The sequence below is a fragment of the Pseudopipra pipra genome, chromosome W (assembly GCF_036250125.1).
Source record: "Pseudopipra pipra isolate bDixPip1 chromosome W, bDixPip1.hap1, whole genome shotgun sequence".
Classification (NCBI taxonomy): Eukaryota; Metazoa; Chordata; class Aves; order Passeriformes; family Pipridae; genus Pseudopipra; species Pseudopipra pipra.
Window position 1 is genome coordinate 17,288,412 of NC_087580.1, and position 17,922 is coordinate 17,306,333.

Here is a 17,922-nt window from a genome sequence, read left to right on the forward strand (position 1 = left end):
AGCATCCAGACCTGTGTCCAGTCAACAGAAGCGACCGGCCACCGAGCGTGACGGACCATGGCCCTGTCAGCTCTGTGGCGCCGCTCTGTGAGCTGGAGATCAGCCCTGACCCGGCTCGTGCAGCTCTTCCGCTCCCCCCAAAGCTCCGGCACCAAAGGTGAGGACAGAGCCTGACCCCGAAAGCCCCGCAGTGCACGGTGGGGACATTCACAGCCCTTCCTCCCCTGCACCTCGCCCTCCTCCTCCTCCTCCTCCTCAGTCCTCCAAGCGCCTGACGGCCCCAGCTCGGGATGTGACTTCCAGGCTTTGCTCTTTCTCACAGGCTCAGCCAACCTGCCTCCACCAGCCCCACTGGCAAGCAGCCCTGGCGTTGCTGTAACATCCAACACTGCCCGGGGGGGGCCCCAGGGCAGTGGGAAGCCCCTGGCTGGGGCAGACCAACGTGCCCCCCAGGGTCAACTGCAGCCCTACCACCATCAGGGGAGAGCAGTGGCCCCGGTCCCAGCAGCGCGGCACAGCCAGCGCAGCCCTGCCAGCTCAGCCAACCCCTCCGGGACACCCCTGGGCAGTGGCAGCCCCCCAGACGGGAGCACCCCCATGGATGTGGACGTCACCCCGGCACTTAACATCAGCCTGGCCAGTGACGTCTCCATGGAGGAGGACGCCCCCCGCGGCTGCGACCTCTCACTGGCCACCGACGTCCCCATGGAGGAGGACACCGCCCGCGGCTGCGACCTCTCGCTGGCCAGCGACGTCTCCATGGAGGAGGACGCCCCCCGAGGCTGCGACCTCTCGCTGGCCAGCGATGTCGCCATGGAGGAGGACACCTCCCCGCCCAGGCACACCACCGCCAGCCACTCAGCCGCACCCCAGCTCCAAGCCACCAGGGAGCCTGGGGTGACTCCAACCAGCCGCGCTCTGCTGAGTGGGAAGGTCCTGCCGCAGGGGACTCAGGGGCACTTGGCTTCCTCCCCGGGGGCTGCAGGGACCAGCCAGGATGGTGGCAGCAGCGTCCCCGCGCCCACGAACAGTGGAGACGCCAAGCTGGAAAGGCGGGGGGCGAAGAGGAAGGGGGGCTCTGAGCCAGGGCCTGCCATGAAGATCAAGGCTCCCGCAGCCGGGGCTGGGGCAGGAAGATTGGCTTAGGCCTGTTAAAGGGATAGGTCGTTTGGGGACCTATCCCTGTTTGAGGGATAGGTCGTTTGGGGACCTATCCCAGGTTGAGGCATAGATTGTTTGGGGATCTATGCCAGTTGGAGGGATAGATCGTTTGGGGATCTATCCCAGCGGGAGGGAGGGAGGGTGTTTATGTGGGGAAGATGTAGATAGAGATGTAGGGAAGATGTAGAGATAGATGTAGACGTAGATGTCGGTGGACAGAAATTGTGTGAACAATTTCAGTTGCATTTCTGAGACCTTCCCCTTGGCATGGCTGGGTGCAGAGAGTAAAAAAATACTGCGCCACTTCTATGGCTGCAGGCCTTGTGCCAAGGTAAAGGAGGAGTTGTTCTGGCAGGAAAACAAGGCTTATGGACACCTGCTGATATCCAATTAGTACTGTACACCACAGTATGTTTGCCTTATGTATCCAATGTAACCTGGGGAAGAACCACATGTCTGTGTGTCGCAGGCAGCATATGAGCTGTCTGTCCTCTAATAAAGCGGACATTTTTGCCAATCCTGTTGATTTGTGTGCATTTCTGTCTGACCCCCTCCGCCGTTCCGTAGATATAGTTAACAGTTTTCTTCTGGTTACGGAAGAAAAGATTTTATTCCAACACCTGCCTGTGTCTGCCTGGAATGGGGAGGGAGTGCAGGGTGGCCCCAGCAAATGGCAGCAAGCAGATCCAGCAAGGCCCAAAGGGCACCAAGGGCACCCAAAGGGCACCCCGGGCCTGAGTCACTGCCAGAGGTGCAGGCTCTCACGCAGGGTCACTCCCCTGTCCCCTTCGCCTGGGGAAGCAGCCCTTTGGCGTGGCAGCCAGGACACATGGGTCCCGTGCAGGACTCGCGCAGACGGCCCCACGCCCAAAGCAGCCCTGAGCAGAGCCTGGGCACCATCCTGCCGCTCTGGGGCTTTGGAAGGCTGCTCCCAGTGAGCCCACCGTGTCCCCGGTCACCCCAGCGCAGCCCCAGACAGGGCTCCTCCGGGCTGCCCTGGGGCTGCATTGGACAGGGCCCATAAGGGAGAGGGAAGAATGCGCTGGCAACCACATGCGGGGCCTCACAGGAGCCCAGGGAGACGACATCCGTAGATCTCGGGGAGGTGACACTCGGAAGGTCTCGACCTCTGTCTTGGGGGGGATGGCGAGCCACTCAGGAGTTGATGGGTCAGGATCAAAGGGCGGGCAGGCTGGGAATGGGCACACTGCTGTGGGGGTTTGCTCCAGGCCTCCTGAGCAGGAGCAAGATGGGGAGGAGACCTCTACAGGCAGCTTGAAGCAGCCTCCAGGTCACAGTCCCTGCTTCTCGTGGAGACTTCAACTGCCCTGGTGCTTTCCCCGGAGGGTGGTCGGGCACTGGAACGGGCTGCCCAGGGCAGTGGTCACGGCCCCAAGGCTGCCAGAGCTCAAGGAGCGTTTGGACAACGCTCTCAGGCACACGGTGGGATGGCTGTGCTGTCCTGCACAGGGCCAGGAGTTGGACTGGGCGACCCTTGTGGGTCCCTTCCAAGGCAGGATGTTATGTGATTCGAGCTCTTTGGTTAAGCCTTCCTCTGACCAGGAAGAGCTGGCAAAGCTGTTGGGGGTGGGGCAGAAGAAGGGAAGTGTGGCAGGAAGAATGTAGCAATGAACCATGGGAGTTGTGGTCTCCCGGGTTCTCAGACAATATTTGATTGTCTTTGGTTAGAGGGTCACGTGACATGTTCAGGCGTGGTATTTAAACCTAGGCAGTTTGAATAAATGGTATTTCTGCTCTGGCACTTGTTCGTGTCAGAGTGGGGTTCGTGCCTTGAACAGCACCTCAAATGGAGCCCGAACAGGGTCTTCAGCAGGTTACCGGCAACCAGGAGCAGAAGCTCTGGGGAACCTGTCCGGGGGTGTCCATATCGCCAAAACCAAAAGGAAGAAAAGAAAGAATTCAGCGCGCTGGGTTACCTCTGCAAAAAGGAACAAAAAAGGAAGAAAAAAGGACCAGAAGAAAGGACAACAGAGCTTCCGCACAGAGGTAACCAAAAATTGGCGAATATGGGAGGGTGGTTTACCCGTCAGGAGGGAATTACTCCAAAAATCAAACAAACAGCTGAAGCTGTCTCTCAACTTTTACAAGAACAACCATAGAAGAAAGTAAGTTATGGGACTTGTTATATTGGATTTCGTTGCCTGAACCTGCATTCCCTCTGACTGGACCTTGTCAAGTGTCATCTTGGAGGAAAATAGGGAACAAAATTATTGAAAAAGCCAGTGAGGGAAAAACAGACGCCCTCAAGAATTTGCCTACATGGAAAGACATTATGATAGCCTTGAATAAGCACTACAGAAAGGCAAATGCACCCGGGAGAGTGGACTTCCCCCCCCTTCACTCCTTTCCCCTCAACCCCCCCCCCTTCAACCCCAGCCCCCCCACCGACCGAGTGGGGCAGGGGGGGAATGCACGTTGGTCAGGGGGGATGAGGGGGAGGGGGAGCCCTTGGGGGGAACAGTGCAGTGGCAGCGTGTGGTGTGAAGGAGCATGGCTTGGGGGCTGGCAGCATGAGCATGGCAGCCGGGGGGGATGCTGGCTTTATGCCAGCGCCCATGGCTGCAGCTGAGACCATGCCATACAGAGCAGCAAGCAGTGCTGCTGGAGCCGAGGACCATTACAGAGCAGCGCCGACCCCTGGACCGTTACGGGGCGACCGCTACACGGTGGTTGCACAGTCAATGTGCAGAAGGAGAGTGGCACCGGAGGCACCGCCATGTTGCCCCTGCCGTGTGCCGGAAGTGAAGCCGCCACCCCCAGGTTCAGGCATTTCGCCGGGAAGGGGGGAGGATGACTGTGACGGACAAATAGACAGCGAGTCTATAGAGGACACAGAAGAGAATCTGCTAGCTCCCTTTAGCCAGGGCGCTCCACTAACACCCTTTGGCTGCGCAGCGGCCATGAGACCGCTGCAGAACAACCACGCAGCAACATGGACGCAGCAAGCTTACTCCGGCCGTGAGGCGGAAGTGAAAGTGCCTCTTCCGTCACCACCAGTTCAACCAACTCACAACAAATGCACAACAGTTAAAGCATCACTGTGGCTCTCCTACCCAGAAACCAACCCACAGCCCTCACCAGCCTCAGAACAGCTTCTATGCCGAAGATGGCCTGATGGAGGAGGAAGAAGAGATATTGACTCCCTAGAAAGCTTAGCTGAGCTGTGGCAAACTGAACTCAGTGAGACAAGAGAACCAGAAAAAGGACAAGCAGTTTTGAATCCTGCAAAAGAGGAAGAACAGCAAACATGGCTACGGCTACTACTTCAGCTCGAGGAAGAAGATGTAGACTGGGAAAGCACACAGAACATCTGCCTACCCAAGCCCAGACCATCAGCAAAGTCAAAGCTACCAACGTTGAAGTGGACAGCACGTGTACTGACGGCGTTGCTGGCAATGACAGTGGTTGGTTTTGTACTGCGAGAATTTCAGCTGGGACAACACCATCCACCTCCTGACAGAACCAACAACCTAGAGGTAGCATTGCAAAACACAGCAGACATACAGCTATCAACTACCATGTTTAATTTTCTAAGTCACAGAAGGACAACTTTACTAATTGACAGATGATCTGCTATTATAAAAAGTTCTTTTGTGTTACAGAGGGTAAGAATAATAATAAGAGGGGCCCCAAATCAAGTATTTACTTCTCACTATTTTAAAATGCTGTTAGACAAGATGCCATACACAACATGGAAAGCCAAACTTAAACAAGTAGCAAACAAACAACCAGTTACAATTTCAACTGCAGAAACACATAACTCTTTATACACAGTCACTGCAAGAGCCTTGAGAAAGCAAAACAAACAAAACCTTCATACAACACAAGCCCAAAGATCAGGTAGACATTTAAATAGGAGAAATAGGCCTGGAGCCAGGGTTTTTTCCAAGCTTTAGTGAGCGGGTCAAGAACAATGGAAAAGAAGAAGGGTCAAGCTGAGGAAGATGAGTTGAAGCCCCCTGCCCCATGGAGGAAGATGGGAACTACCCTCCGAAATGGGGAGCCAAGAGAAGCAGCGCCCCAAGCTCCGCCTATACTCCACCTATTTTTAATATGTATTGATAGATGTTGTAATCACTTGAATATGCATTTAATCACATCTGAAGACTGTATAAAAATGCTGATTTTGTGTGAAGCCTTTGAGCAAGTTTGTCCAGCGCGAGCTGGCTTGCTCCCAACGTTGAATAAACAAATACCTTGCTGCTTAAAGATAAAAAATCTCTGAGCAGTTTCTTGGACCGATTTTTCGGATTCATTTGGCGACCGCGGCAGGACACCTTCTCCACCCGGCTGCGGAATCCCCTGGAGGACGAGACCCCCTTGGGCGCCCTCGGGTAAGTCTTTTTACCCGAAGGGGCTCCCTTCTTCGGTGGCTTCTTGCGGGGGCTGGACAAGAACACTGTCTATTGATAAAAGGTATTTGTATCTGGTTTCTGGATACCTGTAAGTCGAGGCAGGACGCCGTCTCGCAGGGGACACGGGAGAGGACGCTCTCCCAGGGGAATATCCCCTCTGGTCTGGTCTGGTCTTCTGGTCTGGTTTTGTTTGTATTTGGCCAAGTATTGTTATTGTGTACCTGATATATCTTGCTTACCTTGAAACATCCAGGAGCACATAGTTAAAGGTATTATCATGCTAAGAGTTGCTATATGAGAGGTAGTGCTGAAGAATTAACTATAAGCACATCACTTTGGATAAGACCTAGAATTAAGATTTGTCAATTTTGCAACTGTTAGTTATATGTATGAGCCTTGTGTAACAGATGTAAGGTTTGCCTCCCCGACAGACAAGGTTGGGTAGAACCAGTGTGCATATTGCAGAAAAGAGGGACACTGGAAGCAAGAATGCCCTGAATTAACAGGTGGAAATACAGGCACAGGAGAGGCTGTTGTTGCTTACAGAGTATTGAGTGAAGGGGGGGCCCAGCAGGCCAGTGCTAGGGGACCTGCTGGTAAAAATCAAGCTAGGGGAAGAAAAAGAAGAATTAGATTTTCTAATTGATACCGGGGCTACATTTTCTGTTTTGAATTAATACCTAAAAGTGATAAATATGTTTAAGTTGTGGGTGCCACTGGCCAATCAGAAAAGCTTTCTTTTGAAACCCCTAAAGTTCAAAATTGGAAAACAAATGGGTGTGCATCAGGTTTTGTATTTACCAAATTTATCCAAACTCGTATTGGGCAGAGACTTACTAGAAAATCTGGGAGCTGTAATAGAATTCAAACAAGGTAAAATTGAACTTAAGGTAAAGGAAGAACAATTAATAGCAGCTCTGAGTTTAGCAATGAGCTATGTGGAGCCAAGCCAGGGTAATTCAAATGTCAATCAAATTTTAGATCAGGTATACCCAGGAGTTTGAGCTATTGAAACACCAGGAAAGCCAAAAAGGGCAGCTCCCATTGAAATAGAATTATGGCCAGGAGCAAACCCAGTAGTTAGGAAGCAATATGCACTGAGGCTGGAAGATAGAAGAGGAATTGAGCCAATAATAGACAACTTTTTGAAATTAAGGTTTTGTAGAGTGTGAATCAGATTGCAACACCCCAATTTTACCAGTCAAAAAGACAAATGGAACACATAGGTTGGCTCAGGATTTAAGAGCAGTAAATAAAATAGCTAAAACATACATGCAGCTGTTGCAAACCTATATACCTTATTAACAATATTAAAAGAAAGTGTAATTTGGTTCACAGTATTAGACTTAAGAGATGCCTTTTTCTGCCTTCCCTAAACACAGCAAAGTCAAAGGATATTTGCCTTCAAGTGGGAAAATCCCACCACAGGAAGGAAAACTCAGCTCATTTGGACAGTGTTACCTTAAGGGTTCAAAAATATTCCCACAATTTTGGGAATTAATTAGCAAAAGAATTAGAACAATGGCAGTCACCACCGGGAAAGGGTGTACTTTTATAATATGTGAATGATCTATTGATTGTTACTGAAAAACAAGAAGAATGTGCCCAATGGACAGTAAACCTCTTAAACTTTATGGACTTAAATGAGTATCGAGTCTCTCAACAGAAAGCACTTCCAGTGCAGAAACAAGTGGTGTACCTGGATTACAAAGTATCTGAAGGACAATGATCACTGGGGACAACAAGAAAGGAAACTGCCAGACACTGAAACCACAGATGGTGAGAAACCTTCAAGCCTTTCTAGGAATGACAGGTTGGTGTTGTTTATAGATATATCAGTATGGGCTAATTGCAAAGCCTTTATATGACCTGCTGAAAATGACTAAGGGCAACCTCATCTGGACCCCCAAAGCAAGTGGAGCCTTCAAACAACTGAGATGAGAACTCATAAGGACTCCGGCGCTGGGTTTGCCTGACGTAACGAAGCCCTTTTGTTTGTTCTCGCATGAACGACAAGGAATGGCTCTGGGGGTCCTGGCTCAGCAACAAGGGCCATACAAAAGAACAGCAGCCTACTTCTCCAAGCAATTGGCTGAAGTAAGCAAATGATGGCCCACCTGCCTAAGGGCAGTAGCAACAATGATCATAAATATAGAAGAAGCCAGGAAATGTACAATGGGACAGAAAATGACTGTGTTAGTGTCCCACACAGCATCTACAGTACTGGAACAGAAAGGAAATCATTGGCTGTCACCCTCCCAATTTCTGAAATATCGGGTAATCCTGGCTGATGACATAACCGTTCAGGTGACTAACATTGTTAACCCAGCTTCATTCCTAGAAGGAAGAATCTCGGCTGCACCTGTCATGCAGGACTGCCTGGAAACCATTGAAGCAGTGCACTCCAGCTGCCTGGACCTTAAAGAAGAACCACCCCTGGATGCAGAAGACTGGTTTACCGATGGCAGCAGTTTCATAAGACAAGGTGTGAAGATGGCTGGGTATGCTGTGACCACCACTACTGAGGTAATCAAATCAAATCCTTTGCCTGCAGCAACCTCAGTCCAGAAAGCAGAACTGATAGCTCTCATTCGAGCTTTAGGATTGGCAGAAGGAAAACAAATTAACACCTGGACTGACTCCAAATATGCCTTTGGCATAGTTCACGCTCATGGAGCAATTTGGAAAGAAAGAAGACTTTTAACTCTTCAAGGAAAAGTTGTGAAGTATGCTGAAGAAACTCTATGATTATTAGAAGCTGTACAACTCCCCTCTCAGGTGGCAATTATGCACTGCCAAGGACACCTGAAAGGTAACACTGTCCTGGAAATAAGAAACAGAAAAGCTGATGCAGAAGCTGAATTAGCTGCTGCAAGAAGTAAAGAACTATCAGTAGCAGCTTTAGTGCTAGAAGAACTAGACACAGATCAACAGGTAGAATATCAAGAAACAGATTATAAGTGGATACATGAAAATGAAGGTAAGGTGTTAGACAATAGATGAGGTTAACTAAAAACAGGTCAGTTAATACTGTTAGAAAAATTAGTGTGGCAATTTGTAAAAGTAAAACATGATAAAACTATTGGGGCTTAGACTCACTCTATTAGCATTTAAGGACTAGAGTAGCAGGACCAAATTTATTTACCACAATAGAGCAAGTCACAACCCAATGGGAACTTCGTCTGAAATACTGGAACAAAAATACACCAAAGGGCAATAAGTAAAGGGCAATAAGTAAAGGGCATTTCCCAGGTGAAATTTGGCAAATTAATTTCTCTGAGCTCCCAAGAAAAGGGGGGGGTCCTGTTATCTCTTAGTTTTGACTGACATTTTCTGGATGGCCTGAAGCTTTCCCATGTAGAAAAAAAATGAATCAAAAGGAGTGGTTAAAGTCTTGTTGAATGAGATTATACCATGGTTTGGAATGCCTAAGAGCATCTCTTCAGATAGAGGTTCACACTTTTGTGCATGAATTGTACAAGCAATAAGTAAAGCACTAAAAATCAACTGGCAACTGCATATGCCCTACAGACTCCAAGCAAATGGGCAAGTAGAAAAGATGAATCTAAAATATGTCAAGAAACAAATTTTCATTGGTATCAAGCTTTACCTATTGCTTTAATCAAGCTAAGGGTCAAGCCAAGATCCAAAGGGAAACTGAGTCCATTTGAAATTCTCTTGGGCAGACCCTACATGATGCAAACTGTGAATAGTGAAGCTGTAGATCAAACCAGTAATCAATATGTGTACGATCATGTTATGGTTGTAGGAAAACAATTGCAGAAAAATGCTACAGTGGTGTTAGAACACCAACCCAAGCAGCCTGATTGTAAGCTACATCCATCCAACCCTGGTGATCAGGTATATGTTAAGAATCTTTCAGGAGATCCACTACGGGAGAAGTGGGATGGACGCCAGCAGGTGCTGATGACCACCTCCACACGATCCGGGTGAAAGAGAAACCCACGGGGATCCACTGCTCTCGAGTCAAGAGAGTTCCAGAGGAAGCATGGACCTCGGGAGAGGAATCATCTACTATCAAGCCTCCTCAATGCTGATCCTTGGACTGATAAGTACATTAGTGTTAAATCAAACTCTTGCCCCAAAATTATTATGGTCTCAGGCCTATAATGGGAATTCTAGTCTATGATTTGCTATAAATACAGATATTCTGAATTCATCTGAACTGAACCAATACAATCCATCTGTTATAGTCCTCCAAGGAACAAGGGTACTGAATAATTGGTAAAATCCTGGTACCCCATACAATGCAAGTGTTTTAATAGGCACGGATTAGATGGTCACCCAGAACTGACGTTACTGTGAAATGTAATTAGTGGCTGATCAATGTTGGCACACCTTCACTCTAGATAAATCAGTTTCTGTGATGTGTCAGTGGACATTCAGGGAAGGAAATATAACAATGAGATTACCAACCAGCAAATCTCCTACCACCCCATTGACTAAGACCACCACCAGTTTTACAACTCCTTCTTTAGCCTGTGAGAGTGTCCACAATTTAACTTATGCTGGACCATATGTAATTAAGCACTCAAATGAGCAGAAGCTGTTGTTAGATCCCATATATTCACTGAAAAGGGTTCCAATACACCTTTAAGTAAACATATCAAACATACAAAAAGATTGTCAGCCCTGTATTCAACAAAGCCTTAAAGACTGGCATGTATAGATGATGGCCAGATCCCCTTGTACCAGAATTCAAAGAGATGTAACGGGATGGTTTGGCACAGGATTAAGTGTATTAAACACCATAGATCAAGAAGTATTAGTGAATAAACTAAGTGCTGTCACATCTGATCTAGGAAAATTCAAAGTCCCTTTAAGATCATCTTTGCTCACTTTGGCAGAAACACAATCATTGGCAGTTAAATTGTTAACATTAGTAGCTAACCACTGCAAAAGATTTCACCAAGATTATTGACTATGCTGGTGTCATCCATAAAAGATTTGCACTTGCAATACAATGTCTCCAAACTCAACAGTGGGTGCAGTCTGTAGCTGCAGGAATATTAAGAGAAGGAACTTCAGGAATATTACCACAGGAAGTAAGAGAAATAATAGCTAGAAACAGTTCTACTACACACTTTGAGAAAAATTACCAAGCGTGGTGGCAGTTAGGAAACTTCACTTACAATCCTCAACATGAACAAATTGAAGCTTATGTGCTCACTATCAGTGCAGCTAAAGAAAAGACCATCTTTCCTAGCCTGACATTAAGAGCCATACACCAAAATGTAATTGTCAGACCCATAGACCATAATGTTTGGGCAAGTTAGGATCACACCAAGAAAAAGTGGTAGCCAGTCAGTCCTGAGGCATGTATTCCTAAAGGACAATTAGGATATATCTGTGAAAATGCTGGAGTAGAAAATGAAGATTTATGCTTAGATGCTGACAATAGTGTGTGTACCTTTGAAATGCTTCCCCATACTAAAACCCAATCACAAGTCTATTATGTAGGAAATGCTTGTGCATGTGTTAGAATCTTTTGTGTTAATTTTACCATAGGTATTTGTCATGAAGTAGTGAGTGGTATTAATTTTTTTGTTTTACTAAAATAATAGGCTGTGACTTTGATTATATCATTCTAGTGACTACTAGACAACTGATTGAAGTTGATTATACAATGTATCATGATGTACCGAAATTGCAGAGAGGAATGAACATTAATCTTTTTAAAGCAATGCTTAAACATCCTGATATAGAAAAACTGGTCCAGGAAGTAAACAGAACGACTAGACGAATGCTCTGGCAAGTAGAACAGGACACTGAGAGCATAAAAACTGTTCTAACCAAAGTGGAAAAAGTGGGAGAACATCACCGGTGGGATATCTTTACAGGATACTCCCCTACAGCATCACAAGTGTTTCACTATTTCATACATCCAATATTGGTATTAGGAGCTGGCATTATTCTACTACTGGTCCTAATTGTTTGGCTATGGTGCAAATCAAGCATCATGGTTAGAAGGATGCAGATAATGTGGGCTGTGATGAATACCTATCAAAATCCATTAGAACTTGACGAAGGAATTCGTAAATTCTAAACAAAAAGGGGGGAATGATATAGGAAGCTAGGCCCAAAAGAGTTAACTAAGAGATTTGGGCCTGCTAACAAGCTACCAACATCCAAGACGATCTGTGCTCGTTCTGTTCTACTTACTGGACCAAAGCTTAAGAGAATAGTACAGGAACAGGTAATAGGCCTAGAGGTGATAAATTAGAAATACAACAGGATCAGGTAGACATTTAAATAGGAGAAATAGGCCTGGAGCCAGGGTTTTTTCCAAGCTTCAGTGAGCGGGTCAAGAACAATGGAAAAGAAGAAGGGTCAAGCTGAGGAAGATGAGTTGAAGCCCCCTGCCCCATGGAGGAAGATGGGAACTACCCTCCGAAATGGGGAGCCAAGAGAAGCACCTCCCCAAGCTCCGCCTATACTCCACCTATTTTTAATATGTATTGATAGATGTTGTAATCACTTGAATATGCATTTAATCACATCTGAAGATTGTATAAAAATGCTGATTTTGTGTGAAGCCTTTGAGCAAGTTTGTCCAGCGCGAGCTGGCTTGCTCCCAACGTTGAATAAACAAATACCTTGCTGCTTAAAGATAAAAATTCTCTGAGCAGTTTCTTGGACCGATTTTTCGGATTCAGTGTGCCTGAGAGCGTTGTCCAAACGCTCCTTGAGCTCTGGCAGCCTTGGGGCCGTGACCACTGCCCTGGGCAGCCCGTTCCAGTGCCCGACCACCCTCCGGGGAAAGCACCTTTTCCTAATGTCCAACCTAAGCCTCCGCTGACACAGCTCCGGCCGTTCCCTCGGCTCCTGTCCCTGGTCCCACAGAGCAGAAATGGTCGCTGCCCCTTGGCAGGAAGCTGCAGCCCCCCAGGAGATCTGACCTCAGTCTCCTCTTCTCCAGGCTCAACAGCCCCAGTGACCTCAGACCTCAAGTGCAAGGTCCTGCATCTGGCTCAGGGCTTGGCTGGTGCCACCTGGCACAACATCAGCTTGCAAATTTTGCAACACAACAGGGAGGACCAAGAAGGCTTTGGCTAAGAGAGACTGTTTCCAAGGGACTGGAGCGACAGACCAAGGGGCAATGGCTTGGCGCTGGCAGAGGGCAGGCTTAGATGGCATATGGGAAAGAAAGCCTTCCCGGGGAGAGTGGTGGGGCCCTGGCACAGGTTGTCCAGAGAAACTGTGGCTGCCCCATCCCTGCAAGTGTTCAGGGCCAGGTTGGACGCGGCTTGGAGCAAGCTGGTCTAGCGGAAGGTGTCCCTGCCCGTGGCAGAGGGGTGGTTGGAAGCAGATGAGCTTTCAGGTCCCTTCCTTCCAACACCAACTGCTCTAGGAGTCTAGGAGTCTTGAAAAACAGGAGACTTCTGCAGAAGCCAGGAGGTGAATAAAAACATTTGCCACTTAAACACAAAGTCTTGTTACCAAGGGGCATCACCCGATTCTGGGGACTACTCTCATGACTTCTCACCACTGGAAGCTGACATTGCTGAAAGCCATAGAAATTGACCTAAAATTGACCAAACAATCCGACAAAAGCTCCCTGATGGAAGGATCCTGGAGCAAGCATATCATCCTGGAGGCAATGACAGGGCAATTTCTGCCCCTCTGCCGTAAACCTGTCAGTTCTGGCCCTACCCTGGGGAGGTTTTTTTCGGCTCTCCATTCCATGGGAAGACAAGTGCGGACAAGAAGAACGGGGTTCTGTCCGCTCAGGGTCAAAAGTGCTTTAGGTCTGTGCTGTGATCTGTTGGAGTTGAGCTCCTGTCTAGAAAATGAGGGCTTTCGGGACTGCTCAGCATCTGGCTCCTCCCGTGGAATCAGATGTTCCAAGCAGGGAAGGGGATGTCCAAGAGGGGTTCTGCCCACTTGAACTTCTGAACTTGTGGAGCTCTCCTGGCGCTTCTGGGCGTAGTGATTCCGTGGATGTCAATTGGCTGTTCTGGAGAAAAGCTGGGGATTAAAAGAAGTAGTGAGAGAACCAGACTGAAAATGGGTGAAGGTGTTGCAGGAAGTGAGGCTGGGCAGCAAGAGCAGTGAGTGAGGGGAAAAAAGGATTTCAGGCAAGAAGGAAAAAGATCCCTGAAGAGGCTCAAGGCAGCTCTCCTCAGCTCCACGCTTCTAGTCTTACAGGCTGCCTTGCTTCCTCCTCCCGCCGTCCCGAGCTCCACTCTTAGCACTAGGAAGGTGCTCTTGCAAAGGGTGTAGTAACGGCAGAGGGGTTCAGACAGAAATGCACACAAATCAATATGATTGGCAAAAATGTCCGCTTTATTAGAGGAAAAGCAGCTTATATGCTGCTTGTGATGCAGAGACATGTGATTCTTTTTCAGGTTACATTGGATACATAAGGTAAACACACTGAGCTGTACATTACTAATTGGACCACACCAGGTGTCCATAAAACTTGTTTTCCTGCCAGCATAACTCCTCCTTCACCCTGGCACAGGACCTGCAGTCATATTAGTGGCGCAGTATTTTTTTTACTGTCTGCACCCAGCCATGCCAAGGTGAAGGTCGCAGAAATGCAATGGAAACTGTTCACACAGTTTCTGTCCTCCGACAAATCCCCCGTTGAAGTTTGAACAGTTTAAATTGCATTTCTGTAACATTCCTTATTGTATCCATAACATCTCAATAAGCGCAAACATACAACAACACCACCATCACCAATAAACTCAACAACCTATTGACCCTAAGATGTGTGCTCTCAAAGTGTGCCTAAAAGTACTTCTTTAAATGTAGGGTTTATTCTTAAAACTTCCACTCTGTTCAGAACATCCTTGGAAATGGAACTCCATTAAACTCTGGGCCATATGTCTTCTGTTATTCTTTTTCACACCTTGGCCCTTGAATAACACAATGACATGATCGTATATTAACACTGGATCTTCCGTTTCTATTGCACTCTTTGCATACCATTCTATTGCAGCCCGGAGAGTTTGTTCAGGATTTCTTGCCATTTTATGGAAAGGTATCGGTGTATTTGTTTATCCAAAAGTGTTTGTGTAAGTGAATATTCACACATATACATGCATACATTTTCATTCATTCACTTTCACACGGTGGCCACCATCATTCAAACACACTTCACACACACATACTTTTGAATCTCATTTTACTGTCTCATGAGTTACGAAACCATACTAATTCTCTAGTACCTTATGGTGTTAAAGCTTCTCCACCAAACAGGTGAACTTTCCTCCACCAATACCCAGTGAATAATCTAAGATCTTAACCTTCTATAATTTTATGCTTAAACATACTAAAAAATTGTGCTCCAACAAAACTAAAAATACTGTGCCTTAACAACACTAAAATGTGCTCATAATGCTGACAAATTGTGCTCCTGTAATACTTACTTTAAAGTTCGTACACTCTCTTAAATCCTTAATTTCATGTGCTTAAAAAAAAATATACAAAAATATACTAAAAAGGTGTATATGACTAAGAAAAACTATGCTTATAATACCAAAAAGAATTGTGCTCCAAAAACTGTGTTCTAACAATATTGAGGAAACTGTTAGCCACAACAGCTCCTGATGTTACCATTGTTACCTGCAGAAAACAGCATCAACCTTGTTCTTTCTTTCCAAGGTTTCATTCATCCTGCAGGCAGCTACCAACACCTGTGTACAAAAAAAAACTTAACATATGAAACAACTTTTGCAAATGAACTGAGGGGGTTGCCACCTGTTCTCTCCCCGTTTCTGTCTTGCAAAAGTGTTTTACAAATTCTTAAATCACTGACCCCTATACCAAATACATAGCATTGTCTGGCAACTTGGTAGTAGTTTTCAAACTGGACAAGCAATTCACCCTTTCAAAGTTTTTCTAGTTTGGATATGATATAGAATTTTACCCCAAAAATTGTTATTGCACAATCACATATAATCTTGGGAAGACTCGTAAGCCAAAAGGTTTCTGTCATATGATGATTCCAAATAAATCTTGCTACCCACTGTAACACTACTGAGATGAAACACAAATACAAGCACTGCAAAATAGTTAATGTCTGATGTAGAGTTCCCAAACCACACCAGTCTGCCTGATCTTCACAAACATCACTGGTGTGACATGAGCAGCACAGAAACAGATCGTTGTATACAGCGACAACCCTTAGGCCTCAGGATGTTAAAAGTTCTATAGTTTTCCATTGTCTTCCTTTCCCCTTAGTGACACGTCTGCCCTATCTCAGTCAAGAAATCATCTTCTAAATCCGCATCTAAACAGACATTCCTCTGCTCCACAATTTGCACAGGCAACACGGAGAAAAAAGGGGTTTTTCGCAGAGTGTGATCTTTTGGCAGCTCTGGATGAGTTGTGGGGAGAGAATCCTCCTCTGTCCTAGATACCAGTGACAAGCGGTCTGCAGTGGAGCTGCTTTCCAAACAGCTGAATGTTTGTGTACATTCAGTGGTAGACCTATTTCTGTTTTCTCACTTTTTTCTCCTTGGCAAAGGCTGTTTGGTTCAAGTTGGCTGCCAGAATGCAGGAGCGCTTTTGATTCCTGAGTATGTTCTACCTCAGTGCTGGCTTCCTGCAGTTCATCTTTGTCCACTTCTTCATGCATCAGGCACAGATTTGTATTAAACTCACATTGAACTTCACAAGCTACAATATTAGTAGGTTTCTTTGGATTCTGAGATACACTAATGTCTTTAAAATCCTTTCCACTGCTGTCTTCAGTTACACTTTGGACTTTGGCTTCTGGATTGTCAGGTAAACTTTCAATCTGTCCGGGTGTAATTTCCAATATATTTTTTTTTTCTAAGTTGATTGCACTACTGGTTAATTGGTTAATTATTTCTGCATCACTGTATGTTTGAATTCATAATGATTCAGTGAAGACAAGTCTTCATCCTTGGATTCATATTCTTTGTGAGATATGAATGAAAGCACCTCTGGCATAACCTCTGCCAAACTATCTGTGTTTGTTTCCATACAGATTATCTCTTTTTCAGACATCTCTACTGGTGCTGCAGATTGGCTGTAACTTGCACTGGCAGCAACAGCTGAAGGGTGACATCAATATGGTGTCTCCTGTGAGGAAAAAATCTGTCTCTGTTGTTATGTCTTCTGCAGATATTTGGTCATAATCCGTTTCTTGCATTGTTTCCAAATTACTCTCCCCAGACCTGAGGAGACATTCTGTAACAGTTGATTCTGCTCCATGTCCAGCCAGTGTCTGAAACTCATAGCTGCTTACTAGAGAGCAGTTCTTATTTGCTAAGTCACTGAGAAAGAAACCTTCATCACAACATGTTGGTATTTTTTGTATTGGCAAAAGCTGCCCATGGTTTCCAAATTGGATGTGTTTTACTGCAGATATCTGTGTTGAGGTCATATTAAGAGCAAGTCCCATAGAAGATTCAGCAGTAGATGCACTGACAGATGCACTTCCCCTGCCTGAATCTGTCACACTTAATTGTGCCATCAAGTTATTATAGTCATTGTCAAGCTCATCTTTTGAAAAAGTTCGCATTTAAGTCTATGACAGTGAAAAAATACTGTTTGATCATTCTGTTTAATACGCAGTCTTAAGCTACATGTGCAGTTCAGAAGGATATAGAAGGCCAGATTCCAGCTTGCAGCCGGTTCCTTAGATGTGATCTACATCATCTGCTCGTATTTTTAGTTCTTTTATCTATGAAATTTCGGTAAGGGAACAAAATTCACAACATAAGCAGCACAAAGGAAAACAAATAACTAGTTATAAGAACATGTAACTCCATAATCGTGGAACAACAGCACAGAACAGGTAAAAACTACACCTGTTATATTAAAATCCTAAATCACTCACAGGTTTTAATTAATTTCCCGAATGTAAAGCTAACTAAACCTAGCTTTGAGATCGTTATATTGGGAGGCAAACTAGAAAAATTTTACTAAATTCAACCTGACTCTAGTAACTCAGCTTTATTGCAATCTCTACTGATTTCCTGACAGATTATCATGTGGTCTCCAGACATTTCTGCTTTATAAATCAAATGGGCATAAAAAGTTCTAATTCACGCATCAGTAGTTTTGGAAAAGTGTAATTTAGCAATCTGCTCTTTTATCGGTATAAACACACGCATTTTGCATCTTGTTAGGTTATTTTAAAAATAATCTGAAATTCATGTAGTATAACTGTTGACATAACATCAGTGCCAAGAGAGATAAGTCAAACTTCACAGCATAGTGTGTGCCTGAGTAGTGTTTTTAGAAAAGCAATTAGGCTGTATGCTATATCAGCAGTTATAAAACATTTAAAAACATATAATACGTTTCGTTTGACCAAACTGCTCTGTACATACTGTACGAATCCACGACAGAAGATATATATTAAAATCTGAAAAAAAAAAAA